This window comes from Stegodyphus dumicola, chromosome X1, assembly GCF_044657685.1.
Source record: "Stegodyphus dumicola isolate Sdum_Otavi_A_Nest chromosome X1, ASM4465768v1".
Classification (NCBI taxonomy): domain Eukaryota; kingdom Metazoa; phylum Arthropoda; class Arachnida; order Araneae; family Eresidae; genus Stegodyphus; species Stegodyphus dumicola.
In genome coordinates, this window is record NC_140780.1 from 2,721,345 (window position 1) to 2,744,034 (window position 22,690).

Below are 22,690 nucleotides of genomic sequence, written 5' to 3' on the forward strand. Positions count from 1 at the left end.
AAAAATCTGATGTGTACACCACATGACTTCCTTGTACGGAATATTAAATTATACGCATTTTTTTTTTTTTTTTTTTGCATTTTATTTAAACTTATTAGATTGAATTAAACCTACTTCGCCGACAGCGCATAAACCACAATAGAATAAATGCATTTTTTAAAATTCACTTTGTTTACCACAGCGACACTCTGGCGCTAGGTTTACTTAACAGTATTATATTTCATTCATATTATAACTCAGAATGCATAAAATGTATATCATTTTCTAATCGTAGCCACATGTTCTATTCAAATACTATAATAAAGCTAGAACTATGTATAAAAGAAATTAAGCAAACAAAACAAAAAAGATACAGTTTTTCACAGACGATTGAGTATTTCTCATTTAATTAATTCAGTTCTTACTTCGCGAGAAGGCAAAAATACATAAAAACTCAAAATATCTATATTAAAAATTACGAAGTAAGTCTCAAACGCTTATTTCCTCGAAAAAATTCCAGAAAGAATTAAGCATGATTTAATTGGCAATAATAAATGAAAGCGTTATCTTTGTTGTTGCGAAGCTAAGTTTCTCTAGATTGGCAACAAATCCACTAGTCTCCTGTTTTAAATGTAAACATCAATGGCCGCCATTAAAACATACTTAGCGGCAATTAAACAACTTTAAAATTGCTGATAATTCTAAAAATATTGCACACAGATTTACTAAAGGCATAAAATCCTTAACCGGAAGATAAAAACAACATAATTTAATCATTTTTAAAGTAAAACATGTACAATTTACAAACATATAAGAGTAAAGAAACTGAGATCACTGAGCCGGGTAATAGAGTGGATATATATATATATAAATATATTTTATCAAGCAAAGCAGTAATAACAATTTTTAAAAAAACAATTTTGGTCTAGAAAACATCTTGCGCAATATGCTGCAAAATAAGTAAAATATAAAAATTGTAGTAAGCTCGCCTAAAAGTTACCAAGAGCTGCTGCTCCAAAAGGTTTAACATGTTTTCAAAAAATTAATACACATGAAAATCAAATCATTTCATTACTTTTTAACTTTTTCTGTTTTTCAATTTTATTAATGTTTTACATGTCTAATGATTTGATTTTCATGTGTATTAATTTTTTGAAAACGTGTTAAACCTTTTGGAGCAGCAGCTCTTGGTAACTTTTAGGCGAGCTTACTACAATTTTTATATAAATATATTTATATACGTTTGGTGCGGCCGATTGCAACCAAAATACGAGTTGCACATCTACATGTTATAGCATTCCTATATACAAAATTTCAACGTTCTGAGGCTACTCGTTTTTGAGTTATGCGAGATACGTACGTACGCACGGACGTACGTACGTACATACGTTCGTACAGACGCCACGAAAAATTCTCTTCAGAATTAATTTAAAGCAGTTTTATAATTTTTTTGAAGAAACGCAAAAAATCGTTAAATTGCATTCGGTAGCGGTCAAAATGGATATTTTCGTTGAAATATGCTGCCTGAAACTTTTCGCGATTACTATACTTCCTTTTTACTTCGTACAAGGAAGTAAAAATGGAGCTAGAAAAGGGATCCGAGTCATACCCTTTATCTCTACTAAATTCCTCTAATTCATCTCTACTAAATTCCCACGGATTATAGCGCTTTAGGAATTTTAAAATGCGAATTGCCTAAACGTCAACCTAGAACCCTCCTGAAGGAGAAATGGGATAACACACCTCTTTCGGTATTAAGAAAGGTTTTATTGTTTTGGAAATTACGGTGCAGAAAGACAGTGGTTGTAAAATGAAAAATTTAAAGCACAAAAATTGTAGGTAAAATATTTCTATAAATCGTCTAAAAAATGTGCGAACCTCTGTATACCTTTACTAAACCGCCATCCAACCGGAAAAAAGAACAAAAAAATAAGTTATTTCATTTCGTTAGAGATTTGTCTGAGTTTCTTGAAGTGAAAAGCGACCGCGAGAGCGAAGTTGAACTTCCCAGCGAGAGAGTCGCGCATGTCTTAACAGAATACACGAATCAAATTTCTGTTGACTTTGCATCTTTCGCTAGCCACCGAAGCAGAAAAGTAGACGTTGTCCTTGGAGCCAGGGTTGCTATGTATATGGTAACTAAGATTAATTAGACAAAAAAGAATACAATTTAAAACTGTGTAGCTACTTTCAAAATGGCTAAATTTCTTGCATATACAAAACATTCTGACAGGAAATAGTATCTAATAAAGCTGTGCTATTACGTACATTGTATCGTACACTTTACGTGTATTTCCCATTCCAGCCCACAATATTATTTATTATATTGTGGGAATATTTTTCGTGATGGTCCTCAGTAATCGGATAAAAGTAACAAGTTTGCAGTTGAAGCAATTTTTCATTTGTAATTACTGACTTGCGCTCAGTTTTATAATTATGTGAAAGATACTTATAAAAATATTATTACATAAGAAAAGGGTATAATTAAGGAAGTAGAAATCAACATAAAATATGACAGGCATAAGAAAAGGATTAGTCTTACATCCTTTTTATTATTCGTGTTTTAGATTCCTCAAATTTTATTGATTTTTTATCAGAGTAAAATAAACCATTTTAATGCTTAACAATTACGCCAATCCTACTCATAGCAGTTAAATTTTAACGTAGGAAGTCTTCCAGCTGCCGAGCGGTAAACTCCCTGAATACTGGTAGTTTGGTCGTGAGGTCCGAGTCCGCGCGAAAGGGCTGACTATAAGGCCCTTAGTAGTGGCCAACGCCTATAATCGGTTAATGCCCGCCATATTAAAAAAAAAAAAAAAAACAGATCTGAAAGCTTTCATGTATTATATCACGCTCAAATGAGGCGTTTTTATTTCAGTTACATACACATACACGTTTCGAAATCATTTGGGCTAAAAAGCACAACTTTAGAATAAGTCTTGCGCGCTCGAGATAAAATTGTTTTTTCCCGTATAATGTTGCCGTTTGCTTGCCTTGAAATCATCTTTGTTAACCGAAAATTCGTTAAAAATTTACAAAATTTAAAGCAGACAATAAAACAGATTCGAAATTCCATATTAAAGCTTCCAGGTCTCCACATTCGGATGGAGGACTACTTTATTCAAAATTTGATGACTCTAGGTACCGTTGCTTTTTCTCAATGCGAGTAACATGCATACCTTCATGCAGATTCTTCATTATTTAATTTCTTTAAATGTAATACAGGGCGATAATATCTGGCGACAACAATTTCAGAAGTGAAACCCCGTTTATATTGAATCGACGCAAAATGCCGTTTGGAGAGTAACAGCTGCTCTGAGCTAACGCTCCTTTGGGCTATATATATATATGTAAAAAAAAAAAAAAAAAAAAACAAAACTTCAGTGGGCTTAAGCTAGTCTTTATTAAAATTTACGACTAACTGGATTTGGGGTCAAAATGTGTTTCAATTTATAATTTTTTTCGAAACTGTTTACGCAGCCATTGCTAAATAATAATAATAATAATAAAAATAATAATGCAAAATCTGAAAGGGACAATTTTAAGGATCGTCTAGAACAGCGTTTTTTAAAGTTGAGATTATGGGCAGAGATGTCCCAGGTGGGGACGTTCTCTATCTTTTGTATACTATTTAAAAATAGAAAACAAAAATATGAAATACAGTTAGATATAATTAGGTATATCGCGAATAAAATGAGATTAATTATATAATTATATATATAAATTATAAAAAATTATAATTATTATAAAAAATATAATTATTATGAATTAAATGCATTGTTACTTAAATCAGACATATTAAAATGTAAAAAGATAATATACTTAAAAACTGCTTTTAAATAGCTTAGCTTGTTAATTAATAACGGACAAATGAATGAATAATATTTTACGTTTTTCCGAAAGGCAACAGACTCGAATGAAAAGTGAAACAACGAAAAATCGTGTTTCGAGACTAATAGCCCTTTTGGGCCAAAACATATCAGTGTCATACCCAATGACAACACTGGCCAAACAATTTTCTCCAGAAAGACTAAGTTTTGACTAAGGTTAAATGTTTTTAAACGAAGAAATACTTCCCTATCTTGAGATAGCTGTTTCAGTAAGCAAGTAAAGAAGTAAGAATGAGACGCTTTAAAAAGTTTCATTTGCTTTGAAAGCGAGAAACGCATTTAATTTAGCCTTGGTTAAATAAATAAATACAAATTTTTAAATTCAATCTTTTTTCTTAGTTTTTTCCACCCCTCAGCAATGCCTACTATACCGGTAAGTTCGATTGCAAACCTATTCAAACTAGTAGGCTACACGAGTGTTTCTCACTATTCTGTAACATGAATATAAGCTAGTTTCCCGAAAAAATCCTCCACGAAGGCGTCCCATTCCTGAGGCTGAAACCCCTACAGTTCTCTGTGCGCTGGTCGGCGTCCATGTTGCTTGGTGAATATTCGGCTTTGTGAAATAACTTGTTTTATGATTTAAATAATTGATTTGTGTGTGTGCAATTGTGATATTTCGGTTCTGTAAGCGTTCCGGTTTATAAATCTGTGCTTCTTTTGGATTTACACGGTGGATTATTGAAGATATAGTGATTTTTAGGAATACCGTGTGAAATGGAACGGATTTGCATACCAAATGTAAGTTTTCACTTATTTTTGTGATTTTAAAGCGATTTTATCACATATTTTCCTGTATATTAGATGCATATTATGTTCTGATTTGTGAATATCTAAGTTTGTTTAAATCAATTGCATATTTTAAAGGATTTGGTCTTTCAAAATCTCAAAGTGAGCATCGAAGCCTAATGGATGCCGTTTGCTGTTATTTGAATATTTAAGAGCAGTAGTGATTTAAGTCATAAGTCACCAATACGTTAAGCCTTTCTGCCCAAATTCAAATATAAAATCAATATTTTATATTTGAATCTTTATTTTATTGCTATTTAGTGAAATCAACTTGATTTTAGAGTTTTTAAAATCTGACTTTATTATTATTATTGTGATAGATCTGAATTTAACTGTATTACAGAAAATATGTTTTGAATTAATTTTATCTATTTGCCGCGCTGCTGTGTTTGTCTTTTTTACAAGATTTTATGGCTAATCTTTGGAATATGGTAACAGGTAGTTTGGCGGCATTTTGGCAAGGCGATAAAGGTTACTAGCTAGGACTTTAGCAGTGTACATGGATAAAGTCAAGAGTGTGCGCAATGCAATTTTTGTGCAATTCTGGGATGTTTTTTAAGTGAAAATAGGTCGACGTGTACATGGATACCGTGTATGTGCAATTCTTAAAAACACGCCAAGCAGTGGACGATTCTACACTTTCCCCATTTTTCTATAGGAATTTAGTTTCATTAAATTAGTTATTTAGTATAATTATGTGTATATGAGTATATTCATACTTATTCACATAGATGGAATTTTTACAGTACAAAAGTTGATCTTTTTTACATCAAGAACTACATATACTATAAATACCCCTTATGTTATAAATTTTATTTAAAAAGCGGCAAGCAGTTTGCGATTACTACCTGTTATCATATTCCAAAGATTAGCCTTATTTCTTCCCGGTGGAGGACCTGGAACCGGCTATTAGTCTCAAAACGGCATTTTGTGGCGTTTCATTATAAATGGCGAAGCACTTTTTAAATTATTGCTTCCACATATACCTGTACTATATTTAAAGAACCCTGTACTATATTTAAAGAAATTAAATAATGAAGAAGCTGCATGAATGTATGTATATTTCTAGCACTATGAAAAATCGACGGCACCTAAAGACATCAAATTTTGAATAACGTAATCCTCCACCCGAACATGAACACCTGGACGCCCGAATTATGAATTTCGAATTTGTTTCATTATCTCTTTCATATTTTGTTAAACTTTAACGAATTTTTGATTAACAAACTCAACGATTTGAGAACGAATAGTGGCAACACTCTGCGGAAACAAGCATTTTTATTTCATGCGCGCGACACTGCCTATCAAATTCTAAAGATATACTGTTTTTAAATATTTTGTGATATTGCTGTTGAAACGAATTTTACATGACTTAAGTGTGAACACACAAAACGTTGAAAAATGCAGCTTTGGGCGCAATATAGAATCTGAAAACTTTCAGTTTTCTTTTTTTTTTAATTTTGCTTACTTATTTGTTTATGTATTTCTTAAAATTGGCTTCACGCGAATTTCCTTCAAGTGTTAGATTAGGTTATTTGAATATGGCCAAGCACACAATGGCTATCTGCCTAAGGAAAGGAATGACGTGGAGGAATTTCTAAGGAAAACTGGCTGCATAGTAAAAAACACAAAATTCAACGATGCGGTATTCAGCAGTTTTAACTACTCGGCTACTGTGGAGCCGGATTTACTTCTAAAGAATTTGAAATTTAGTGACAGAATATTAAAGCCTTGCGTAGAAAAATAGATGGTTAATCTTCGGATTATGGTAACTTGGCGATTTTTTGGCGAAAATTTGGCGACCAACCCTGCTACAGCAACCTGCTAGTTTTGTTTTGGACGCCATTTTGTTTTCACGAAATAAAGGCTTTTTTTTTTAAATTCAAAATTTTTTCCAACAATCTGCTAGCCGACTTACGCTTATACTAGAACTTTTATGGAACAAAAATGCTTAATCATGACGAAGATTAGGTGCGAAATTGGGAGAAAGTGCAGAATCGTCCACTGCTTGCCGCGTTTTTAAGAATTGCACATACACGGTATCATCCATGCACACGTCGACCTATTATCACTTAAAAAAACTTCCCAGAATTGCACAAAAATGGCATTGCGCACACTCTTGACTTTATCCATGTACACTGCTAAATTCCTAGCTAGTAACCTTTATCGCCTTACCAAAATGTCGCCAAACTACGTGTTACCATATTCCAAAGATTAGCCAAATAGATGATGATCCAAATCCAGAAGGAAAAAAAAAATCATCTGGATTTGGATTTGGCTGCGATTATATGTGGTTCGGGTAGTAAGGTAATGTGAAAAATCAGTGATGTACAGACAATGTAAATATACACATTATAGTTAATAATTTTTATCTTTCTACTAGCTTTTAAAAATATATTAAATATATTTTATAATTACTTCCAAAAGGGCGTTTTTTTTTTTTTTTTTTTTTTTTCACAGGGGATTCAAAACGGGATTTGAAAAGTGAAACACACATTCAGAGTCATACGACGCAAAACACTGTTCGACATTGTAACGTCGTTGCACTGCTACGCTACTAACGTAATACCTGCAAGAAATGTGAAGAATCCTCGCGCATAAAATATCCGTGCTTAAAGATGCACCGAGGAATTTTTATGATTGAGCATTATTTCGCAACGCATAGATTTGATTGCGAGTCCATTTTGTCCGAAATCGGAGGACACTGGCGGCTACTTCGTTTCTTATGTTGAACGCTTACTTTAGTTTCTCGAAATTAAGTTACCAATCGGAAAATTATTTTCTTGCTAAATTCACGAACATTTGAGGAGGTAATCTTTAATCGCTTCAATAGCTTTTCTGTAGGAATGCGTTGCGAAGTAAAGCTCAATGATAAAAATTTGTCTTGCAAATCAATGGATTTTAAAGGTTGTAAGGTATTTCTTCCACCTTCTTAGCATGCCTTCGTGGTGCGTTCACACTTCGTCAGCACGTTTGGCGCGTATTCGAGAGGTCCGAGGTTCGATTCCCAGCGAAGGCATTGCAATTTTTCACGACTTCTGCTTCCGAAACAACCTGATATCTCTACAAGGTAATGACATAATGTACAACTAAAGTTTCATGTGATTTGTTACTTTTAAGAATACAGAAGTTTCATCCATTAAAACGTTTTGCCTTTAATATCCATTTCGGAGTTTAGAAAGTTTTTGAAAATTATAAGTGCGCCACTTTTGGATCATCTTGTATATGCCCCGGCGTGGTCTAGTGGCCACATTAAATTAAATGCGTTGTTCTTATCGCTTAGAACAGCCTACTTTGAATAAGAAGTTTTTAGAATAAGTGCCATTCTAGTTTTTCGTTCCTTACTAGGTTCGGAAGAATGTTTTCCGCTCGGAAATAATGAAGTTGATGCATGTACAGAAATTTTTTTGCTTTATAACGATAGAGATCCAAAAAAGGATCTTTGTATGAAATTTTTAATTCAAAAATAAAATTCAGTTTAATTCAAGCTGTTATGATTTTAATATGTAATTTATCATGCAATTGATTATGTAATTTAAAAAGATGCTTTGATTATCAAATTTAATTGTACAGAAGGCTAAAAATGTAAACACAGTGCAATAAAAAAATTCCATTATTATTAGGATTGTGGTAAAGTATGCCATCTAGAGGAAGAATATGCCTTCATGGAGGATTTTTCGATGAAAACTGGCTCGTATTCACGTCATGTGTGAGGAAAATATACGCAAACTATTATGCTGTCAGCCCATTCGTGTTAACCAAGAGTTTGAATCAAGCCTGTTAATCCGAAACTAACTTACGTTTGGGTAAAATACAGTAAATGCCCTTTAATGTTATCATTTGGCGGCCTACTTTTACAGCACGTGCACTCTGACTAGGCATAGCAGTTAACCCTCCAAAGGTTTTGAAAGAGATCAGGTATTGTTTTGTAAAGCGTCAGCAGCTTTGTCAGAGAAGCTTTTGGAAAGCGTGGAACGTTTCATTTACTCTCATCATTACGTTTTTTTCCAACTCCTATATAAGTATTCATTTCTATAAAATAAAAGTGGTAGCTATTGTCTTTTTATATATTTTCTTAAATTTTGTAACTGTCATGCATGAATTAACATTGTACGATATCGATAATGCTATGCCGCGATATTGCGAACCTTCTTTTGCTTAAAATTGCATTAATGTAAATTTTGAATGAACTCCTGATCATTCCGGAGCAGTGTGTAACTATAATTATAGGACCCAAATGGCGCTGTGCGTCTGAATTTCTTTGAATTGATTTAGTGACATTGATTTAGTGATTTAGTACAACAACGTTGAATGATAATTTTTGTAAGTGGAAATTATGACTGGATTTATACGTGTTTTCTTTATTGTCATGTATTGTTTGTGTCATCAATCTCTACATATAATAAAAGAAAGTGTGTGTGTGTGTCTTTCGTTTACGCTGGGCGTAAGCTAATAGATCCACGGCTACGAAATTTGGTACATAGGTGCATCTAGACAAGAGCCAGTGCACCTCGAAGCGATTTTTTCGAAATTCGGATTGGAATTTTTTTTATTTTATGTTTTGTGACGAAATCGCGTCATTTTGAGACATAATGGGCTATAGGAAAGCGAGATTTTACTCTACATACTCCATTTTCACATCGTCACGAAACGTAGGCACTTAGCTATTTTACGAACTTAAAATAAATTTCCTGTTTCAATAAATCGATTAAATACGAAGTTATTTAACAAAGGGAGCTTAACACCTTTTCAACGAGATTTTTTCTAAAAAAGTTTATTTTTAAAAATGTACAATTTATTTTTCTTTGATTTTTGGACACGTTAAACTTTTATCCTTGCGACTGCTTTTACAAAAAGAATTTTGAAAAAATGATAATATTTTGTATTTTAATTTTTTTTTAAAATAAAGCTTCCGAGTACACTTCTCATATCTCACATCTTTAAAAATGTGATTTTGGCAACAATTTTCCTGTCTTAGTGTTGTTGATAGATTTTTGATGAAATCGCATCATTTTGAATAGTTTCATTTCTTTTAGAAATATGGGTTTGGCAACTATTTTTCATCGTATTTCTTATGTCACTGTTTTTAAGAGATTGGCATATTTCATTGTCATTTATATATATATATATATATATATATATATATATATATATAAAATCAATAAAAATGTATATTTTTATTGATTTTTTTGATAAAGTTGTGCGGAGTAAAATTCTGCACGGAATTTTATGTTTTTTGAGTTGCTTTCATGTTATTTTTGCTTATTTTACTGTTTGTAAGATATTGAAAGGTTTTGCATGTTTTTTTTTCTACGACGGAAAGTTGGTTAATTTTTTAATTAGGATAATTAATATTTGTATTAAGGGATATAGCTTATTTCATTGTAATTTTTTTCTCTTGAAAATATAAGATAAAATATCATTAATTATACTTTGTTTTTCAGATTTTTTTTTTTTTTTTTTTTTTTTTGTATTCTTTTATGCTATTTATTGCTCATTTCACTGTTTTTAAGATATTGAAAAGTGTTGAGTGATTTTTTAGGGAACAAAGTTCTTAACCTCCTTTATACCATTTGAGTTCTTAAGATTTTGCAAAGGGAAATTGGTTAATTTATTTATTAGGATAATTAATATTTGTATTAAGGGATATTGCTTATTTCATTGCAATTTTGTTATACGTAATAACTTTTTTTATGAAGTTGCTCTGCAGAGTAAAATCGTACGCAGTTTTTAAATTTAACGTTTGATGTTTCCTTCAGCCATTTTTTCCGGTACATTTAAAAGCCAGACAAAGGCTGGCAGCGAAGCTGCTAGGAAATTGGATAAAATATCGTGGATTGAATTGATCTCGTCTGCCAGGTAAGAGACTTTAATTGTTTTATTTGTTTTGAATATTGAATTGTCTCTAAGCGGAACTGGATTTAGATGCAATTCTAAGTTACATCAGCGTGCAGAATTTGTATCTGATTATAGTTTTTACGCTAACTAAAGTGCGAATTATGAGTAACGCAAAAATTTCAACGCCACCTCCAACCCGAACGACCAGTAAACTCACTCAACACTGGTAGTTTCTCCGAGATTCGAATCCCATGTATAACGTGTATATGAGCCAGTTTCCCGTAGAAAGTGTGTCCATGAAGGCATCCCTTCTCTTACGAAGATAGCCCTCAAATGCTTTGCCGTAATCAAATAAACCAAACATAAACTTCCAAAGTACTTGGCTTAAAATAGCTATGCTTGAGATTCGGTTAGAAGAAGGAAAGCGGACAAGACTGAATCAAATGCGAACTGAGGACCCACAAAGCAGATTTAACAAAGCCTGGTGCTGTTTGCTTATAATGTGCTCCGCCCTTAGGCACTACACGGAAACGGCAGGATGTCCCGTGGAGATATTTTTAAGGGAAACTGGCTCGTATCCGCGTTACACACGGGGAAAAACCACGAAAACGCCCATGCAGCCAGCCCTCGAGCCTTACTCGAGCGAACTACTAGTTTTCAGCGGCTTTTACTGCTCCGCCGCTGGTGGACCAAAAGCGCGGTACTTCTTCAAAAAATAAGAAAACTCTTCACATATCTTGCGTTGGAATAGAATAAAAACTTCTTTTGTGAAAGGGCACAACAATAATGAGTTTGCGTTCAAATTTCCGCATTTTTTGCTTGCCATATATTCATCATTTGAGTGAAAACATTTTGTTTTTGTTTTATCACGTCAGCAAGATAATAAGTTTTGAATGGGTCATATTTCTGCGCATGTATCAGATAGTTTTACTCTTGAAAATTGAATTTCAACTGGGATGAGTTTAGAGAATCACTGACCCAGATAAGGGCCTCATAGTAATTTAGAAGTCAAATAACAAACATCAGCGTTCTATTTGCAATTTTTCACAGGACTCGTATATTAGCATTGGGCAAAAGATATGCTTTCGTAATGATGTTGGATTCTTCCAAGCGAACATAAATTAATATTAGGTTTTGGCTAACTTCGCATAAAGGAATTTTTCTCAGTGTAGGGTTTCAAATTAATTCCGAATTTAGGATAATACCTAGGTATTTATATCTGACAAAGTTAGACGATAAAGGCTTTTAGTGTGTTAGTTGAGAAAATTTGAGTCGTGTGTGGACATTTTAGTCATGTATGGATTATGGGAAAACTTGCGATATATAGTTAATTTTTTAAGAGAAATATTTTCTTGAAGTTAGAGAGTTCGTTCTAGCCAGATTCTCTAGTACTTAAAGGTTAAACCTTAACCTTTAGTAAGTTTTATGAATGTAAAATAAATATGCAAAAAGTGATTGTATTCGGATTTTTCATATGCAGAGTGACTGTCAATAGTTTTTACAAAATCAGAGGGGTGATAGTACCCATCCAGACGAGCAATAATTACCATAGAACACTCCACTCTGAGAGGCAGAAGAGAGTAAAATTAGAATTCCGACATGAACTTAAACAGTGCTGAGAAAGCGAATGAACGATACAAAAAGCTGCATAATATGATTCGTAGATGAGAGAGAAAGCTCAAAGTAGGCTCGGCAGTAGTCGAGCGGTAGTACTGAACACTGGTAGTTCGGTCCGGCGTTCGAATCTCGCGAACGGGCTGGCTTATGCGCGTTTTCGTGGTTTTTCCCTTGTGTAACGTGTTAGTACGGGCCAATTTTCCTTAGAAAATCCTCCATGAAGGATCCTTCTTGGACGGAAGGTGCAGTGCCTTAAACGTAAATATTATTATTATTATTATTATTATTATTATTATTAAGTGGCGGGCACGCGTCTTGTTGCACAGTTCACCCCGGAGAATGAATGACTGGCACACCCTCCCGAAGTTTCCTGGCGTTTTTTGCGATAACAACGGTTCTCGCTACGGCATCTTCAGCCGGTGTCGCAGGCGTCTCGTACACTAAAGATTTCATGAAGGAAAAGTCCATTGTGTTGATGTTCAGTGAGCAAGGAGGCCAAGCCACAAGTCTTTCGTTATGGACATTGCAGTAGTTTATTTAATAGAACACTTCCCCAGGACATTGCAAATCCTAGCTGAACAAAAATTCAAACCTAGATTTCACTGGCTTAAAATATTTGTGATTTACTTGTGCTGTTAATGCTGAGGAATGGCCATCATCCTCATCAAACTGACTATAAAAAAGAAAACATATCTTTTTTTTTTTTTTTCCAAAAAGCCCAGTGTCTTTTAAATGCCCTGAGAAGTTTTACAAGGCATTTAAACTACACATTTTCAGTGAAAGTAAAGTAGCAGTTTACCTCCAATTCTTGCATGCTTCTTTATCACAGACATTTCCTCAAGTCACAGAAGTAGATAAACTGCTTGTTACGGGTATGAAAAATAGAAAGGTGTTGTTGACGACTCGGTTGTCTGTATTGGAGAAGAAATTCGTGTAATGAAATTTCTACGCAAAAGTCGTGTCCGAAAGATTACGAATTTCCAAATCAGACAATTCAATCGTTACATTGCAACTATTACTCACAGAGATTTGATCGAAGATGAAGGACACTTATCTGAAGCTAATGAAGTTTTAAAAATCTGTAAATGTATTTTTACTATATAGCTGGTATTCCACTCATAGCTTGTAGTCCATTGAGATTTTGAGCAATATTCCGATGAAGGAAAGCATTTGCAGGCGATCCTCAGCAAATTTTCTTCCAGTTTCATTTTGTCGCACCCTTTTAACAGAAATCCTGTAACAATTATTCTGGTGCTTTTCTTGAGTACAAATTAATTTGTTTTTCAGACAGAAGTAAGATTGGCTTTGCAAAGACAAAAGTAAGTTTGGTTGTTTATGAACATAAACAAGAAAGAGATTTCAAACAGCACAGAATTAATGAAAAGTACTCAGTCTGAAAAACTTTTATTTGCTGTAAACAGGATTCAAAATTCTTGTATTGGTTTGAGTTGAATGCGTATTTTATTATACACTGGTTCTCTTCTTTCGTTACAATGATTACAGAAAATTAGTGTTTCCGATAAACCTGCTGCTAAAATTCAGGTTATTATTAAGTCCTTGCAAGTCTTTGATATTGGTATTCATTTTGCTTACGTTCGTGGATATTGTGGAAATTCTGTAGCAAAGCTAGCCACGAAACGCTACATTGATTTAAAACTCCATCTTTCTGTTTCTCATTGGAAGCGCTTTTATAGAAATGATGCTGTCTGTATTTGGAACAGACAATATCCAATCTCAGTAAAAGCACAATGGACCGAAGGGTCTTTGCGTACAATTTTTCACAGGATAAAAGTTGATCAGTTTTCAACAGGCTGAGTTAATTTAACAGATCGAGTTAATTCAGTAATTGGGATACTTTAAATTAACTTAATTTTTGCTGGACATGGCAATTTTAAAAGCTACTTAAAGCAATTTAGACTTGCCTCAAGTGCTTTGTGTAGCTGTGGTATCGGCGATGAGGATGTTAAGTATGTTCTTGAGTGCATTCATCATGTGCAGCAGAAGATATTTCAGGCAACTTTGAAACACCTGTCAATATCTTGGCTACCAAATTTTTCTAAACTTTTTCGGACTATAGAGACAATTTCTGTTTTCGAAATTTCATTCTTAAATTAGGTTACTGAGTTATCATTATTTTAATTACATTTTATTTTATTTTATTAGCCCAGAAGGGCTATTAATTTCGTTTTGGCATTTTGCGTCGAAAACTTTTAAGAGTCTGGATATCTTTTCATATTGTTGCCACCAAGTATTATCGCCCTGTATTATGTAAAGAAATTAAATAATACAGAATCTGCATGTATGTTTCTCGCATCGTGACAAAACAACGGTACCTAGAGACATCCAATTTTGAATGACGTACGTCTCCACACGAATATGGCATCTAGAAGCCCAAATTTGGAATTTATTACCTATTTCAAATTTGTAAAACTTGATCGAATTTTTGTTTCAATCTGATTTCAAAGTGCGCAATGGCAGAAAATGTTTTTATCTTTAGCGCTCGAGACTGTGTATCAGAAATTCTTAAGATATGCTCTCTTTATTAAATTATTTTGTGATATTGCTGTTGAACTGAATTTTATGGTTTAAGGGCGAAGAACATGAAATAAATAAGGTAACTCACAAAACGTTAAGAAAACGCTCCTTTGGCCGTAATATAAAATCTAAAAGCTTTCTGATTTTTTTTACCTTATTTTCTTTATTAGAACAGGAGGGTTTGCTCAGAAGTGTTATTAGTCTCGAAACTGAATTTTGCGTTGATTCACTGCACTGTAAAAGGCTGAATCACTGTAAAAGACTGAATCACTTTTCAAATTGTTGCCACCAAGTGTTATCGCTCTATATTATTTGAAAATAAAGGAGAATGCACATAAATGTAGGTACGTTTCTCGCATTGTGAATAAACGACGGTACCTAGAGCCCTCCCATTCTGAATAATGTAATCCTTCTGTGAATATGCGCATCTGGAAGCCCGAATATGAATTAGTTTTATTATCTGTTTCACCTTTTGTAAAACTTTAACGAATTTTTGAATAACAAACTGAAAAAAAAAACCTTTCTATAGGTAAAGAAAAGCTGTTTTTTAAGTATTTTGTGAAATTGCTGTTGAATTGAATTTTATGTGGTTTAAGTGAGGAGAACATGATGTTTAATACATAAAAGTAACACATAAAATCTTCCCTTTGTGCGTAATATAAAATCTGAAAGCTTTCAAATTTTTTGCGAGTTTTATTTATGTATTATTTAAATTTATTTATTGTTTATTAATAATTTTTACCCATTTGCAGTGCTTCGGCATGTTTATTTATTTGTTAGTGTGTAACTTACTCGTGTAAGCCTCGTGGTATACTTTCTGGAAAACGAAGAGTTAGTTTTTTTTTTTTAATGTGTTTTTTATTTTGAATTCTGTACAATTTAATTTCAGTGACATTATGAATGCTTTCCGTATAGCTAAGTAGTTATCTTTGTCTTGCAATAGAAAAGGCTAAAACTGCAATAGTTTCTTAAAAAATATTCTGTAATAAAGATTGTAACGAATTACACCAAAGTGACCATTTTTTTTTCTAATGGAGGGCACTTGCCTATGCCGGCATCGGCCACTCCTAAGGTCAGATGCGGTGGTCTCTTTATTATAGAGGCACCTAATAGGTGGACCACCTTTGCCTCCTATGAAGGGACAGACAATTTACATCCATGCCTTCTCCGGGATTCGAGGCCGGGCCCTTCGGTATCGAAGTCAGGCTCCCCTAAACACTATACCGTCTGGGCGGCCCAAAATGACTGTGGTGAATAAAATAACAAACCAGATAAAAGAAATCTTTCAACAGTTTTTCATCATAGCAGGAAGAGAACAGTAACTGAGAAGACTTTATGAATTAAAAGAAATTAGGAAAGAATGAAGTTGTAATTTACATAGGATTACTATAAAACTGAATGTTTTTACCATCTGTAAAAATAAATAAATGAGAAGATTTGTTGTTGAGTGTAGTAAAATGGAAGAGATTTTGAATTTTATAATCTCTGAAAAAGTTTTTATAATTATATGTTTTTCCATTATTTTTATATATATATTAATTTTTTTAATAACATAAATAAACAAATAAGAAAGTTAAAATCTACAAATCTATAAATTCCTCCGGCAGACGGAGCTAATACTACTAGCATTGGCATTGCAATGAAATATCACAAGGAGTTAAAAACCGCGGAAATGATGCAATCAACGAACAGAGAGAAAACAATATTTCAAAAGTTGTGGAGGTTTTGCATCTGTTCTCATCAGCACTTTCTCTAGAAGCTGAAGATTGACTTGGGAAATATTTTGAGGAGCTAGGCAGTTTTGAAGGTAAAGTATCCTTTCGAAACCTTCGACGAACCAAATTTGCTTTTACAGAAATTCCTGCGTTCTCAACATAATCCTTGATTACTCTTCGAATGTCTGCTTCAAGGGAATATTTTTTCTCAAAATAAGAATGAAAACAAATTCAATATCAACTGTCACTCTAAATTCACGAGGAAATCTTACGAATAGGTTATGTAAAATGAAAATACAGTCAGACCCGCGCCAAGCTTAATCGGCGCCGTCGTGCAAATGTCTAGCGAGCGCCTTTATGCAGTGACGATATTAAAGGGACATTGATTATGGTTAACATTTAATGATATGAAAAAACAAAAAAATTTTCATTTTTTAATTTGTCTAAATATGCAAACATTTTGTGCTTTGTTAAAACCTACACTCAGAATTTATTGAAGAATCATACACATATTTATGCTGTGAAAAGCCGCCCAATGGGTATAATGGTTAGCGTTGCTGACTGCCGTGCCAAGGGGCCCGGGTTCAAATCTCGGAGAAAGCATGGATGTTTGTAAATGTATTGTGTCTGTGCGACATGGGGGCACTCTAAATATGTGAGGCAAAAGGTCCTCTCGAAAGGTCGGTGGTAGGGGACGCCCGGACTCCAGGATGCTTCATCCGCCAGGATGCTCTCCATCAAAATTGAGGGGCGAAACTGAGTCACTCAAGCTCCTCGTGGCAAAGGAGCGCAAACTACGCCAGGCGCATCTTGCGCTCCTTGCCACGAGGAATTTCGTGGGCCTGGGCTGACTATAAGTCAGGCACGTGAGCAAGACCTTGAAACAATCACGATCACATCTATATGTAGCACTCAGTGATTTAGTTTTAAACCCAATTTTGATATTGTTTAATCATGCAAGCAACAATTTTCATCTTCGAGTTAAATTTTATTAGTCAGCACAGCATGTTACAAAAACATAACACTGCAAGCGAATTGAAATAATACACTAAAGGCATTGGATAGCAAATATATTGCTGAAAATTATTTATTATCTTAAAATTAAAAACAAATTAATTTAGATATCTAATAAGTTTGCACTGATAAGTTCGCAGCGTAGTTTACGACAAGGTTCAAACTGAGATTACAACAGGGAATAAAAAATGCTGTATGGCTGATATCTAGGGATATATCCCAAATTCTCTTTTGCACACCGCTGTGTTGTTGACAACGATGTAGCTTAGAGTTTCAACCGACATTTCCTCCAAAAGTTTGCAAAAAGTGCAGTTCATGGATAAGATCTATAGTATTTATATCGCTTTGATTTTTATCAGTTAATGCTTTTTGCAGTTTTTGGCATAAGTTGAGCCGATCTTTTCAAAATGTCCATGGAATCTTGCCAATTAACACATTATTCTAAAACAATAATAAAACAAATAATGATGTGATAAATGCATAGACCGCACGGACACAATTATCACATGTACATTTTCATAACCATAAAAGCATCGCTAAGTTTTACAGAAAATATAAATTATATACCATTTAAACCATAAAATTTTGATCTATTTTAAAGTAGAATAACTGCAAATGTTAGTATAATCTGAAGATTTCAAATTTGGCAAACGATGTACTGTATATTACACATTTAATAAAATAAGTTTTCTTTCGAAATGATCTGAACTGGTAGTTCGGTCCGAGGTTCGAATCCCGCGAACGGTTTGGCTGCATGGGCGTTTTCGTGGTTTTCCCCATGTGTAACGTGTATACGAGCCAGTTTCCCTTAGAAAGTCCTCCACGAAAGGCATCCCTCCCCTTAGGCAGATAGCCCTAGTGTGCTTTGCCATAATTAAAAACACCAAAAAACACCGAAATGATCTGAAACACTGGATGAAATATTTACGTGATAGACTTTTTAACGCTGATGATCAATGCACTCTCATAATATCGAATGTAATGAAATCATTACCTGCAGCACAAAGACAGTAAAATGCCATGGAATATCGGGTCAATCTACTGTCAAATTTCTCCGGGCTTTTTACATTTTTTTTACTTAAACAATTATAAAACATACTTCATTTCAGATTCCTTTTCTCAATTCCTGTATTATACACACCGACGAGCCTTCCTATTCTTCGATTTCCCGCATGGGAAATTTAATTAAACAACCGCAACTTCATTTAATTATTCGTAGATTTTATCGTTTTCTTAACGTCTCCCTGTTTTTCCTCATTGCGTAAAATGTGGCATTGGTATTCGAATAGAAACGGCCGATTAAAAAAAAAGTACTTATTTTTTGATAATTTGCGAAAATGTTTATTTCAATAAACTTTCCATGTTTCCATTGATCCATTCTTCGATTCATGATTTCGGAAAATTCCATTCTATTTCAATTCTATGCGACGACGCGAGAGAGTTAGATCTGCGCATCCCTTCCTGCAAGCATACTGGACGCGAATTCGAGCGTCCAAGTTCGAATACCGGCAAGGACAACAGTTTCCGAGCGCTTACCATGTTGGTCTTTTTCTTACTCAATTATCTATCTGAAATAGTTGTCAAAATATGTAAAAATAGCGAAACCCGCAATTTTATTGAACCCACGTACGTTGCAAAAATTATATCTGCTGTTAAGATATTTAGACCAAATTCTACTATGGAACTGATATAATAATATTCAATGATTTATTAAAAATTAAATTACGGTGATTTTTAGCTCAAAAGTATTTAGCCCAGATGGGCTATTAATTTCATTTTGGCATTTTGCGTCGAAAATTTTGAAAGTCTGAATGACTTTTCAAATTATTGCCACCCAATAGTATCGCCCTGCATTATAAAATTTTGAAAGTCTGAATGACTTTTCAAATTATTGCCACCCAATAGTATCGCCCTGCATTATATTTAACCCCCCCCCCCGAGCATTAGGGCTTTTTCAGGAAACGGCATAAAAAACGGCAAGTATTTTTACTCTAACTACTTCAAGAGTCGGGCCCCCTTACCATGTGGATATAATTAAGCTAATCCCATCCGTTGAATTTAGCGAGTGAAATTAGTTTTTCTCTCTACGGTACCTTCGTCACAGGACTGGTTGCTAAAATGGTATTTTATCTCCTATTTGGCTACTTTATAATTTGCATACTAACACATATGCTGTATATTACTCGTACCTTAATCAAGATATGTGCCGATTACAGAAAGTTAGTCGATATACATCAGTAAGAGAAACTACGTAAAATGCTTTAAAATTCCAGTTTCTTTAAGGAATTGCTTCGATAATGGTGAAAAATTAATCTAATATTTTTTATAGTTATTTTCTGAGAAAATACTTTTTAATATACAAAGGGAATTTGAGAGAATTATTTTCTCACCTGTTCCAATTTTTCGAATGCAAATTATTCGCAACTTATTTTAATATTATGTTTATATTTAATTTTCAAATATTCTAAGTTCTTTCCAGTTTAAAATATTAGATTTAAATAATTCTTTAGATTGAATCATAAATTTATTGGTATTTAGTTATTTATGACACCGTTTTTACTTGTGAGAAATAAATAAAGTATTGTAATCACGAAAAATTTCGATTTTCATATTTCAAAGATGATGGAGTTCCATCATGACGTTTACACGTACGTACGTATGTCGCATAACTTCAACATAAAATGTTGAAATTTTATATTTGGGACTTATGACTAGTTTTAGCGTACTAGTCATACGTACGTATGTATGCATGTATACCGCATAACTCAAAAGCGGTTAACCGTAGAATGTTGAAAGTTTCTGTATGGGATTGGTATAACATCTAATTGTACACATCCCTTTTTTATTGCAATCAGCGGTGCCAAATGGGCATTTTGAAATGGAAGCTCGTACCTCATTTTCAAACGAAATAGGTTTAAATGAAGTTTAGCAAAAATTGTGTTTTATTTATTTGGCGTACAAGGAAGTCATGTGGTGTCCGCATCAGATTTTTTAAGATGTTTCAAAATAAATGAATATATGGTTTGAATATCAAACGATATCAAATATATGACCTTTATTTATAAATATTTTACAAGAAAGATAAGAAGTAATCTAAATAGCATACCTTGAAGAGAAACACATTAAATACACTTTTTTTAAAGCAAAATTTAAAGAATAAGTGATTAAACTTTCTTTAAATCCCTTTTGTAAAATATTACATATGAATCCAGATATTGTTTTCAGAAAGACAATTTGTAGAGGGATTAGGTTTTTTTGATGCTAAGGACGTGAAAAATGAGCAATGCCCTCGCCGGGATTCGAACCTGGACCTCTCGAATTCGCGCTGAGGGTGCTACCATTACACCACGAAGGATGCAGTTAGAAAATACCTTATATATTCCGCCTTTTAAAGGCCGACTGGAGATTAGGAGACCCAGTTGCCAAATCCTGGTGATGAAGAATCATCATCCATCCCCCTTTTTTTTTTAGTTCGGACACCACCGTAGAACATTAGGTTATTTGTGGAGGAGACACATAAAAAATGAGCAAAGCCCTAGCCGGGACTCGAACCTCTCGGATATACGCCGAATGCGCTACATTACACCACGAAGGCATAAAGAATGGAGAGAGAAAATACCTTATAACTTTAAGGAGAAAAGTATTGTTTTGAAATGAATATCGCACAATAATTTCCGCCTTTAATTGTCTTTCTGAAAAATATTTTTTTGTAATATTCATTCTAAAATTCATCTAAAGCATTATTTCTATACATAAATTTGATAAAGTTATGTTATCTAAATGTATTTATAAGCAGTCAGTTAAAACACAATATGTCAGTTAAAACTGCACAAGATCTACGTAAAGATCCATTTCTGTGGTCTATTTCCATATATTCTATTATTCGTTTCTGTCTATTCTATGATCAGCCAAAATAGAGTTATAATTATTCTCTTGAATATTTGAACGGGTAAAATATGTCGATATGGCATATGCAAACAAGTAATATTATCTCATTACTTTAAGGGATGTTGAATGTAAAACTTCCTTTAAAAAGGCGGCAAAACATATGGCAGTTCTAGGTTTAGTTTAGTTTATTTGATTACGGCAAAGTAAGAAAGTGTTATCTTACTAATGAAAGTATGTCTTCGTGGAAAACTTCCCAAGGGAAATTGGCTGGTATTGAACCACAGAAGGAAAATCATCGAAGCGTCCATGCAGTCAACCTGTTTGCCAGAACTTGAGTCCGGGTCGAATTACCAGTGTTCAACGATATTACCGCTCGACCATTGGATAGCCCACATCTATTTAGGAAAATGTGACTTTGCGTGCTATGTTAGAATTTTTAAATTTATGTGACATGCAAATTATTTAGCCGATGCAATGTAATAGCAAATTCTTTAATGACTTGATTCTTGTAGTGTTCCACGAAACTGGGTCTTCTGATAGTCGACTGGATAAGACCACAAAATCTGATTCTTCGATACGAATTCGAATCATGGCGTACAACCTAACTACATAGGAACCTTTTAGGATTTCTCTGTGTGAAATACAATTATGAGCCAAGTTTCCTTTCAGATTCTTCCACGAAAGCATTCCACTTCTTAGTCAGATGATTCAGAATGTTTCATCGTTTTCAATTAAAACAAACAAGCTTCTTAGGAAGTACGACGTAGAAGTATACATTAATCATTTATTTTTTCCAAAATATTCTTATTAAAAATCTATTTAACAATGATTATATTGTTTATATATCCTAGTAAATTATGAATATTTGTTTAGTTTCTTGTTATCTCTGTTTCTGTTTATTATAAAAATTCAAGCATTTAGAATTTTACACAAAAATAATTTTTTTCCGTAGTAACAAATATAACGTTTGCAGTCGAAATTATTTAAGATAAATACAATATATATATATATATATTTTTACAGCAACAGTATGCTTTGGCTTATTTAACTAATGTAAAGCATACTAGGGCTATCTGCCTTCGTTGGAGGACTTTTTAAGAATTCAGGATTAGTATTCCATTATTTCAGTGCCAAGAAATCTTTGTCATAAATATTAAAATTTTAAAGCCCTAAATCATAGTAAATACAGTTTCTGAAACTTATTATATTCATACAACTGTTTTGCAGTCGAAGAACACTTTCTATTTTGAAATTTCTTGCTGTAGGACTAATGTAAAAGTTAAATTTCGTAACTTAGTGTATGTAGATAAAATGATTGTATGATCTTAAATTCACTTAGTGCGAAATCGAGTGCTAGATATAATATAAAATTTTTTGGACTGGAAAGGCGACGAACAGTTTAGAATCAAGAAATTAAAAAATAAT

At 33.4% G+C, this 22,690-nt stretch overlaps 1 long non-coding RNA gene across 2 annotated transcripts in view; it reads left to right on the forward strand.

The window, feature by feature from the left end:
* The window catches only part of LOC146993056 (uncharacterized), a 101,154-nt gene extending 78,728 nt beyond the window's left edge, over positions 1-22,426 (forward strand). Inside the window, exons 1-3 of one of the 2 annotated variants that reach the window (XR_015038446.1) lie at positions 3,859-4,610; positions 10,418-10,517; positions 21,778-22,426. This is a non-coding gene — a long non-coding RNA (uncharacterized LOC146993056). Of the gene's footprint in view, positions 1-3,858; positions 4,611-10,417; positions 10,518-21,777 lie in introns of those variants that run through there. The other variant, XR_015038447.1, reaches the window with a different exon arrangement.
* Positions 22,427-22,690: the final 264 nt, after the last annotated feature.